Source organism: Lytechinus pictus, chromosome 2 (genome assembly GCF_037042905.1).
Source record: "Lytechinus pictus isolate F3 Inbred chromosome 2, Lp3.0, whole genome shotgun sequence".
In the NCBI taxonomy this organism is placed as follows: Eukaryota; Metazoa; Echinodermata; class Echinoidea; order Temnopleuroida; family Toxopneustidae; genus Lytechinus; species Lytechinus pictus.
The window spans coordinates 58,074,000-58,085,837 of NC_087246.1; positions in this window are offsets into that span (position 1 = coordinate 58,074,000).

Below are 11,838 nucleotides of genomic sequence, written 5' to 3' on the forward strand. Positions count from 1 at the left end.
TATTCTATTCTATTCTATTCTATTCTATTCTATTCTATTCTATCCTATTCTATTCTTTTCTATTCTTTTCTTTTCTAGTATATTCTTTTCTATTCTATTCTATTCTTTTCTATTCTATTCTATTCTATTCTATTCTATTCTTTTCTTTTCTTTTCTTTTCTATTCTATTCTATTCTATTCGATTCGATTCTATTCTATTCTATTCTATTCTATTCTATTCTATTCTATTCTATTCTATTCTATTCTATTCTATCCTATTCTATTCTTTTCTATTCTATTCTATTCTATTCTATTCTATTCTATTCTATTCTATTCTATTCTATTCTATTCTATTCTATTATTTTCTATTCTATTCTATTCTATTCTTTTCTTCTTTTCTATTCTATTCTATTCTATTTTTTTTTCTATTCTTTTCTATTATTTTCTATTCTATTCTATTCTATTCTATTTTTTCTATTATTTTCTTTTCTATTCTATTATATCCTTTTCTATTCTATTATATTCTGTTCTATTCTTTTCTTTTCTTTTATTTTATTTTCTTTTCTATTCTATTCTATTCTATTCTATTCTATTCTATTCTATTCTATTCTATTCTATTCTATTCTATTCTATTCTATTCTATTCGATTCGATTCGATTCTATTCTATTCTATTCTATTCTTTTCTTTTCTATTCTTTTCTATTCTATTACATTCTTTTCTATTATATTATTCTATTATATACTATATACTATTTTCATTCATTTAAAATATCACAACCATTTTACCATTCTACGACTTTATTTTTTTCTATTCTTTTCTATTCTTTTCTATTCTTTTCTATTCTTTTGTTTTCTATTCTTTTGTTTTCTATTCTTTTGTTTTCTATTCTATTCTATTCTATTCTATTCTATTCTATTCTATTCTATTCTATCCTTTTTATTCTATTGGTTTTGATGTAAGATGGTTTGTCAAATATAACAACAATCGACCGCTAACAATACAAGATAATAGATGAACAGAGCCTCGACTTGGAATAGATAACAGGCCTATATAAGAACTCATGATCATGCATTATTATTATGTCTTCAAGCCAACGTCGATGTTTCAGTCCTGGATGGCTGTGGTAAACGTAGATTATTGTTTTGTCCTGCCATAATGTGATAACCTGCACCCTGCTCAAATCGAGCTAGAGGCACATTCATGTCTAATTCCACCAAGCTCGATATTCTGAGGTCGAATCTTAGGGGCATCCACCCATGCCCCCGACCCCGTTTGCAAGACCCTTAATTGAAAAAAAAAATGCAGAGTGGGTGCTGCAGACACTTCTGCAAAGTTGTGTGCATGTCATGTGTGGGAAGGTGGGAGGTGTGATATGCGAGTGTGTGTGTGTGGGTGGGTGGGTGGGTGTGTGTTTGAGAGAGAGGGGATGATACTGGGGATGAGAGGGGATGATTTTTATAATAACTGATTTCATTGTTTTCTTTTAAGAAATATATGATTCATAATTATATTAAGTTAGTGAAAAAAGTGAAAATATGAAATGTAAAGTATTATATGTGATTTGAAATGTTAAATTGAAATGTTATGTAACTATTTGTTCATGAAATCAGAATAAAAACAGTATTCAAAACAAAAAAAATACTAACAAACCGTTGTCAGGACATTTTCGATTAAACGTGTCCAAAAACATAAATGTTTTTCTTCGCATGGTTACCATCCCACAACGATTTTCAAAACTGCTCAGTGGCCCCTGAGTATCAATAATGAATATAAATACTGCTTCCTCCCCGGCCACCACTCACGTGTGAGGAGAGGTATTCTACAAATGCTGCGCAAAAAAAGAAAGAATTTTCTTCCCCTCCTGAAACGTCACCCATCTCCTGCATCGTAATTCATACGGATACCTTTTAGAATTGCTTAGAATATTTCTTGCAAAACTGTTAATGAATCTAAACCATGACTTTTCCTCCTGTTGAACCATGGACATGTGGTTTAACCAAACACCGATGCATCTTACGGCACAATCTTCCAGTTTCACCCTCTTCACCCCATTGTTCTATTTTATCTTCATTTCGGATCGCATCATCTTTCCGGCATCTTTCTTAGAGACTGACGAAATCCCCGGATTCTGCCCCCTTGTCGATCTCTCTGCCACGTCTGTGACCCTATCCTCCGGTAAAACCTAGTTTACTTTCTCATTCCGCAAACACTGTATAAACTAATATAAAGAGCAGTGAGCAGGGTGGAGAGAGATAGAAAGAGATAGAGAGAGAGAGAAAGAAAGGGGTGGGTGGGGTAGAGGGGGTAAGGGATACACGATGCACTTGTCTGTAAGTTCCATCAAAAATTTATTTGACATTTTCTTGTGCGCAGCGGCACGACTTCTGCGTATTATTTGTAATAAATTAGAGAGCCCAAGCATATAGATGCCCTGAACAGACATGATATAGGAGAAAAGCAGATGCTTGGTTGGATATAAGGGCCTATATACTACATTCCCTTTTCGTTCAATGTCTGTGCGCTCCAAGGTATTTGGGTGTGTGTTTTTTTCTTCTTCACAAAGCGAATTTACGTCATTCGGGTAGAAATGAGCTGTCGGATGCAAGGATAATAGAGGGATGGAATGATTGAGTGATGAATGGATGGATGGACTATATACATGATGAGAAAGTGGGGGATAATTGTGATTGTGCCTCCCGTAAAGCAACAGCTTGAGGCCCTGATGTCTTCAGCATTGTCCTCAAAAGGCTGGAGAATATCGAAATGATACATAGGGGTGAGGTGGGGGTCATACTCATATCCACCGTATCATAAAAGGGCTGTAAATCATAACGCTTGTAAACTGGGTGATTTTTATTTCATACCAGCATCTCGATTTATTGACATAAACTTGAACATCATTTAAGAAGATAATTATTAAAGGCCAACTCAATCGAAATTTCAAGTTTATTTGCAGTAACAGATGGAAACAAATCCAACAAGTAGAACTAGCGAACACAGTGAGAGGGGGATTGCTCGGGGGCCATGCTCCCCCCAAAAAAAGTTCGACGAAAGAAAAAAAGTATAAAAAAAGAAAGATCAAGAGAAAGTAAAAGGGGTGAAAATAATGTTATTTTCTAATACTATGTCAAAATCTAGCGTAAAAGTAGATTTTAATTTGAAAAAGGTCAACATAATTATTTGATCGCTCGATTCGCTTGATCGGCACTTAAAAGAAAGTCGCCACATACGCCATCTTGTACTCTCTCATTTTCTTTTCTGGCCCATTATACCACTGCTAAGTATAGTAATAAAACTAAAGGTTTAGAGTATAGAACAACATTGGAGCTTAATGTATAATGAGGAAATTTATAGTACACCCTCATATTTAATTTGATAATTTTTTTATCTAAAGTTTATTACTTCTGATATTTCATTTTGATGTGTATAAGGGCATTTCTTTTTCAAATTACATCCGATCTTGATAAAGTATATGTGTTATACAAATTAATGAGCAGTGGACAATTTCTCAGGAGGACAACTCCAGAGGAGGAGTTGTGAGGATTAGTGGCGTAACATTAATGTCCGAGCAGGGGGGGGGGGGATGGTGAAAGCAAAATATAGAGCTGTAATTTGCAATTTCCGATGGCAGTTAAAACCTGCCACGAAATGTGTTTCTCGAAGGCTTCTTTCGTGGTTTTGTAGTGACATAAACTAGTGAGTTACATAATTAGATTTGATGTCACCATGCACATTAATGTGCGAGCGAGCGAATTTGACAACTTGAAAGACTGAATGGACACAAAACGTTTTTAAGAGGTGTTATAAGCATGACAAACTGAATTCCCTCAAAAATAGATATCTCTGCCTTTGCGAGTGAGCGTAGTGAGCAAGCTTTTAAAAATTTGCTTTCATTCAAATTAAGATAAGGAGTTACTTTTTATTAACGAAATGGCACGGGAAAAAAACCCAGAATAGATATGACAACGAGTTAATGAATGTGAAATAATGGATATGTTCAATCAAGTCAGAGATGAGATGAGAATAGAAGAAGGAGGCCATAGTTATTAAGAATGAGAGTTATTTCTGAAAATGGAAGGACAAAATCTCGCAAAATGAAAAAGCACACGTATCTGACAGATTTAGTACTCCCTAATTGTTATTTGAAATTTTCTTTGAAGAGTGTGGCTCTTTTTTTCAAAAAAAAAAAATAAATGAAAAAATAATATTCCGGGAACTGAATTGTTCACATAAAACGTTTTAGTTATAACTTTATTTGCATTTTGTACGTTACTTATGATCCTATCCTTTTATGCGACGTTTGTTTTGTGATATAATTTATATCTGACAATGATAAACTTTGAAACCTCGAGAATGAATCATCTTTAGATCATCTTCTCATCATACCTGATTACTTGTAATTTACATTGTTCAAACGAATTTCATTTAAAAAAAGGTCGACGCTTATTACAATATGATTCATTTTACATTCTTTCTTTCGTCCTTTCACGTTCCTACTCTCTCACATGTTCTCTCCATCTCTGTCTCCCCCCTCTTTTTGCTATTTCCTCCCCTCTTTGACCATCTTTATAATTATGTACAATGTCTTTCTCATCTGCCTCTATCTTGTGTGTGTCCCTACATCTCTCTCTGTGCCCATCTCTTCCTGTCCATCTATATTTTTGCATCAGTTTCACTCTTTCTCTCTCTCTCTCTCCTTCCCCCTTTTTCTCATTCTTTCTCTACCTCTCGAGGAATAATTCTGCTCCATGATGTAAACATGAATGCATGCGCCATGCCGGATGAGTCATGCTTATAAGACGTCTGGAGCAATGTATACATAACATGGGCTTGTTTATACGTTGTATAGACGAATTTCATAAGGCTATATCAGATATATGGCCCTTCAAGAACGTAATAATAATGTATTGGCGACCGAGTTATTCAGGTGATGCGATGTGAATGTATTTCTGTTAAAACACAAAGCCTATATATACACCCATTATGGGTCGATGATTATGCATTCTTTTAAATCGATCGATTGATTGATTGGTTGGTTGATTGATTGATTGATTGATTGATGCTGATTGACTGATCAGTTAGAAAAAGCAATAAAAATGGCCAAATAAATCATAAATGAAATGATTACAAAACCAATTATAAGAGAATTGATAAGATGGTTTACTCTATAAATCTATAGATTTTTTAATGAATTCAGCTATCAATCTAAATGATACATTCATGTACAATTTTCATTGTGAATTGATGATCAATCAACTAACATCATATTTTTTTATTACAAAAAATTCTTTTTCGTTGATGGTTGATTATTGATAGGCCTATATTGATGCTGTGTTTGACCAACCCCACCCCTCTCCCTCTTTCTCATCGTGATACCGGTGTGTTGGCTCAGTTGGTAGTTCGTCCGTCTCACAACCTGGAGGTCGGGAGTTCAAACCCCGGCCGCATTGATTCAAGGCATAGAGCCTCGTCGATCATATCTGGCGCTGCACAGCGGCTGTCGGGCCCACGATCAATTTGGGCAAAGCAAATTTTCGCAGTATTTAATTTCATGTCTACTTCAAACAATAACATATGGATTTCCATTTTCATTATATTTGATATTACGAAATAATAGGTCATATTGATCTACATCTACTGTTTTAGATAATGTGAGGAAATTGATTTCTTTTATTGTCTGCTCGCTGAATGACTGGATGTTCGTTTGTGTATACACTCATACTATAATAATACATACTTGATTACAGTAATTCGTAATAATGCAGACTATAGGCAGCATATCGAGTGTGCTTTAATTCACTAGTATTTCTTTGTATGACATAATTAGAAATGGTTGTGTTTGAATTTCTTGGTTTATTTCATTTCCTTATCAATTCTCAAAATACAAATCAGAAATGGAACAATACAAATCAACGATAAACAATAACAATGTGCCATAATAATAGTTGTAAATTGGTAGTAACAATACCAACCAAATACAATAAACTCATAACATTTCTTAGAATTAAACATTTTTGGGGTAAGAGGGAAATAAGAAAATCTCTATGAAACAAGAAAAAAGTGTGAGACGGTGAGACCTAAGAGATTTCTTTTGAAAATAATAGATTAATTAGGCCTAATGTTTACTGAACAGAAACAATTCAAGCAAGGAGAGCTTTTTACAACATTATGTTTACAAACTGTAGAAATTTGTGGATGGAAGAAAATAAATGATTTTTTGAATTGAATTGAATTTAACACCCTAAGTGGTATTTGTGATAGTCTTATTTCAGATCAAGACCCATTTTTGATCAAAGTTTCAATCAGGGTCTGTGTTTACAGACTACGCATCTCCCCATGCTTGTTCACAGACCAATCTCTCTTGTCTTTTCCCCAATAAAATAAGAATAATAATTTTTAATCGCTCACGATGGTGGTCTCCTAAATTCTTATAAATTTTCTTAATTTTGTTTAATGAGTAATACATTTTATTCAAAAATATTATTGATCCAATGCTTATACTACAACAATACTATTGATTTGTCATATATAACATTTGCATATATAAACTTATATCTGATGCGCTGAATGCAGAAATAAAATCAATAATATCAATAAATAATATTTCTTCCGGGGGGGGGGGGGTGAATGCTCGCCCCCATGACCTATAAAGCCGATTGGCTATGTGTTGTTCGCAACCATGCATGACATGCAAATCAAATTTTTAAGACAGAAATTAATGTCTGACGGCCCCAAAGCCCTAGATCTGCAAAAATGAGGGGGTCCATTAAAAAAGATGACAAGCCCACCCCCCCCCAAAAAAAAGAGATAAAATTAAAAAGGTCACCATACGGGGGAAAAAAAAAAAAGATGAAAACGGGCCTTCCCCCTAAAAAAAACCCAAACAAACATATGCCCCTGTTCCCGATCCGCTAAAGATTTTGAACTGGAAAATCTGTAAAGATAGATTGACAAAAAAGAAGAAGAAACATGTAAATGTATGTAAACTATAAATGGGGGAAATTAAGAAAAAAAGTCCTATCCATGATTCAGTGGCGTTATGAGCCAAACATTCGGAGGGGGCAGATATTAGTCTGCTGTGCAAATCCTTCACTCGTGTTAAGTGGTCTGAATGCGAAGCCTACAATGACTTGTGGATGAAACAGCAAGTTTTCTAATTATGTGCTAATCTTGTGTGAAAACCTATGTGATCAAGTGTCAATCAGGGTCTGTGCCTGCAGACTAGCCAGATATCGTAGATAGAGCAACAGTTCTGAAATACGCAAATGCGAGCAAACATTGTGACCCTTTTAATACATATTTTAAATATGAATTTTCACATATTAAATTAGTGTTCATTCGTTCTTTCCTTTTTCTTCTTTTGTTTTGTTGGTCGTGAAACTTTTTTTCTTGGGGGGGGGGGGGGGCATATTGATGGCCCCAAGCTCCCATCTGTAGGCCCTATGCCAGTGCTAATGTTCAGTAATGGGGTACTTACTCTAAAAATAAAATTATATAAATAAACAAACAAACAAACAAATAAATGAGAAAAAAATGCAATAAGGGGCTAGGCAGGGGCAGCAGAACGGTTTTCAAAGTGGGGGTGGGGGGGGGGGCTGACCATGCAAAAATTACAATCATAAATATGTTCATTTTTACGTTTTTGTACACGGTTGTGGAAAAAAGTGGGGGCTGAAGCCCTCTCCCAACCGCCCCCCCCCCAGTTTTCGCGGCCTGCCAGGTGCTGCGTGATAGGGGACTATAGGCGACCGACTCCAATTTTCTGCTCTCTTCCTCCTCCTCCCCCTTCTATCTTCTATAGATCTACTTCGCGATCCCGCTTTGGCGCCGCCACTTTATAATCGAAACTTTTGAATATCAAAGAATCACGGCAGTACTTGTTTTCTATGAAATTTCTTTCTTTCAATCCATGTCCAAGTAAATCCAAGTAAGTAAGTAAATGTCTGGCTTCATGCCGTACAGCCGTCTAATGATGAATATGCAAATTACTCCCGGGATTACTAGAGGTCATTCTCAGGGCATGTCATCAATTCTGTGAAGTCTGGGAAACTCGACGAACGACGGCCTGTGACAGAAATGAAGCCCATATCAGGCCGTAAAACAAGCGGAAATTCTGTCTTGACAACATTGGAAATGGGTGAGTATGCGTCAAGTATTAATCAAAGGTGCATGATATTAGTTTAATTTGCAGATAAGTTGGTAGGTTTTTCTATATGCAGAGAAAACGTTTAACTTTTCAAGGTCACTTTTCATTTGTATGCTCGCCTGCAATACGTTTTGTGTGTAGTCAATGAATGATTGTGCCGTGTTTTACTACGGACTGCGGATAATGCAGTTCCCTTCAATGGACCGTGTGCAGGGAAGTAGAAAAATGAGAGCAAGGCTCATGGTTTATTTGTCATCAGATAGTACAGGATATCTATGGAGCATTGCTGTTGCAGTGTGGTTTTGAATAGACATGCATGATTATGATAGTTTTGTCTACAATGCATGTTTAATGTTAAAATATCTGCTAATAAAAATGACACTTTGTGGCATAACTTAATATAAGTTAAGTTAACCTCAACTGTCGTGAGTAGGGACTAAGTGTCGCAGGGACACAGCCAGATACCGACACTGAAGTGACAGGTAGATCTATGACCATGATGACAGTTTTGACACTGTCATTGTCACATCACAGTCATTTCAATTTCAGATTTGCTCTCTATCATGTCCACTGTAATATGTTGATCTTATGTCAGAGTAAAATCAGATTTACTCATTTAGATTCAACTCCTTCAAAACTACATAAATTGGCCCTCCTACGCCTAGGCCTATCTACATGTTAGATCATAGATTGGCACCAAAACAAGTGAGATTACAAGACCGGTGACTTAGTACATTTGCGCAACATGTAAGAAATTCCAAACTTGATTTAGAATCGTTAATGATTGGGTTTTATTACTCAAACTAATGCATTTCTCACATGTCCAGCAAAATGTACAAATTGCTATTTGACTTTTATATCTCGCTTGGACTTGGTGCAAAATTTCAATCAAGGGCTCACACGCACACTAATGTGAGGTTCGTATATAATATATACTAGTAGACCTCGCCAGCACCTCGCACACCCAACGTCCTGTGGCATGTGATTTTCAAATGGGCGGCAAACATAGCTTCATTCTAGATGTAGAATCATAACAGAAGTTATGTTGTGCTACTATCGGTGTAATTTACACAATATGAGCGTGGTGTAATTTTTTTTTTTCAATAAGAAGATACAGTGTTTATATACAAAAAATTGCTTACCATTTGAGTGTCAGTCAGCCCTGACTCTTCCACAGTTTGCTATGTTGGCCCTAGTTGAATTCACAATCTAATTCAGCCCATTGGTAATTTTGTAACTTTGAACAAATTCATCATAAATGCACAATTCTAGGATTTATTATAAAGGCACCGATCAATATATCTTTAAAATATTCATTGCAGTTAATCATCACTGATGACACTACTGTGGAAATTTTTTTAGTAGTGACAAATAAAAAAAAAATTAGAAAAATCTACACACCTTTAACAAAAACTTTGGTAGGGCCTACAGGCTTTATTCATAACAAAACTAAATAAAACGTATACAAAATATGAAACATTGTGCATCAGGGAGACTGGACACTTTGCTGATTTTGTGTAACACTTATCGATTTGCATGTAAAATAGGTGAGGTGTCCATGGGGCTCTGTATTTCCCTTGTAGTGTACTTGATATGAATAGATATTGTTTGCCCGGATCGACAAAAATGTCTGTCATGTGTTGGCTGCAGCTCATTTCTACAACAGAAGGAAAGATAAGTGATTATTATTCAAATAAGTATTAAAACATGGAAGAGGCGGCTTGTTATCTTGTGGTAATCCATTAAGTAACTTTTTTTTTAAACAGAATTTTAGCCACAGTCGATTCAGATGTGTTGTGCTTGTGATTTTCATGTGCACCAGCAATGCAATGGTGCCATTAGTGGGAGGAGACCTTATTATTTTGTCGTGCATTACAATTGTGATGGACTTTTGTCTTTTGCTTCCGATTTAAAGGTAATATGGTTCTCGTTTCACAATACACTATATGGGTGATTCCACGGTCAGTCGCATTACACTTTTACCGTTTTTTATACTTGGTGCTGTCAGTTTTACAGGGATGAGTCTTTCTGACAACAGACAAGTTTATACTGTCAATTTATCTTGACTACTGATGCTTTAAAACAAGTAAACAGAAAGGTTGTATGCTGTGTATATTGTGGACGGCTGGACGCCATGACGTCCCAAAGATTAGTCAGTCGCATTACACAAAAAGGACATGGAAAAAGTGACTTATTACTTTTTAATAGTTCTTTCAAAACAAAACACTTATTCCTATTTCAAAACCTGTAAAACATTACTGACATATAGAAGTCTCAAATAAGATAAAATTTTGGATTTGGGAAGCAACTTCAGGTCTCTTTTGTGGATACAAAAACTCTGGTCAGTCGCATTACACTTTGTCCGGCACCACAAATTTGACATTTTTTAACCCTTCCCGCAACTTCTATTTCAAAATTTTATTTTAATATGATGTAAAATGATGGCCTTTAGATTATCCAACAGAAAATTTTACAAAACAAACAATAGTTTCTCTCTTAAATTGAAATTATTTTTCAAAAATATATCTAGTCCCATAATTTTTTGTTTGGTTTTGATTCTACATACAAAACAAAATTGAGGCTAATTATGATCACCCTTTGTATTTATGAACTTCCATATAAGTCTAAAGAGAAAATTTTGATCCAGATTTGAAATAGAGCCAATATAATTTTTTTGGAAAATGTCCGCTTTCGCTTGGAATCGCCTATTACTCTAACTGTAGTCAGATCAGCATATTGCTGTCCCTGTTTCATTGGTCAACATACATGTAGGCTTGTGACTGTGTTAAACAGTTTGTCCCTGAGAATGAATATTCATTCAATATTAAAGTGATATCAAAACCTACATGTACATGTATTATCACATATGTGATGCTTGAAGCTATGATCATCTGATGATGAATTTAGCTAAATTTACTGATGTAGGATAGTTATTTTGGCATTTTCTTATTTGTTTATTTTCTCTACAACCTACATGTAGGCCTATGTAATAAAAACCTATTTACCGCTAGATCTACAATGAAATGAAACTTTCGCATGATAAAACCTTCAATCAACCAAGTAGGGCTGACACTGTGGTTCCATATTCCATGAAGCCAGAGGCCGAATGGAATATGGAACCATAATGTAGATATTAGTATTACCCGTATTTCCTAATGAACAAACAGGGTGTAAAAATTTCATTTCTTTGAATTATTGCAGAATAAGGGAAAATGAAAAAAAAAAACTGCAAAAACCTGCATTTTGAGAGTGATTTTTGAAAGGAAGCCATACATGACATCACAGTGATCACAGTAAAAAGAATGCACATTTTGCCATTGAAACGCCAATAGTAGTGCGCAGCTTGATGCTTGAATATGCACATAATACGGTCTCATAGAACGTGGTTGAAATTAGTACTGGGCACGCGCTTAACAATGAAAACAACATTAAAACAATATACAAACAGGGCCCGTAACACGAAGGTTAGCGATTAATCGCTATAAATAAATTTGAAAGAACAATTCTGATTGGTTCCCAGTCAGTCTACTGAACAAAATGCGCATGCAATGATGATCGTGATAGGCCATTATGTAATTAGACGATTAATCGCTAATCTTTGTGTTACAGGACCCAGGTGATATGGGCTCATATTACCTGTTTGATCATTGTGACCAAGTAAAATAGGTAAATACGGATTTGTCTCCCAAATAAATCGACCAGTCAGATTAAA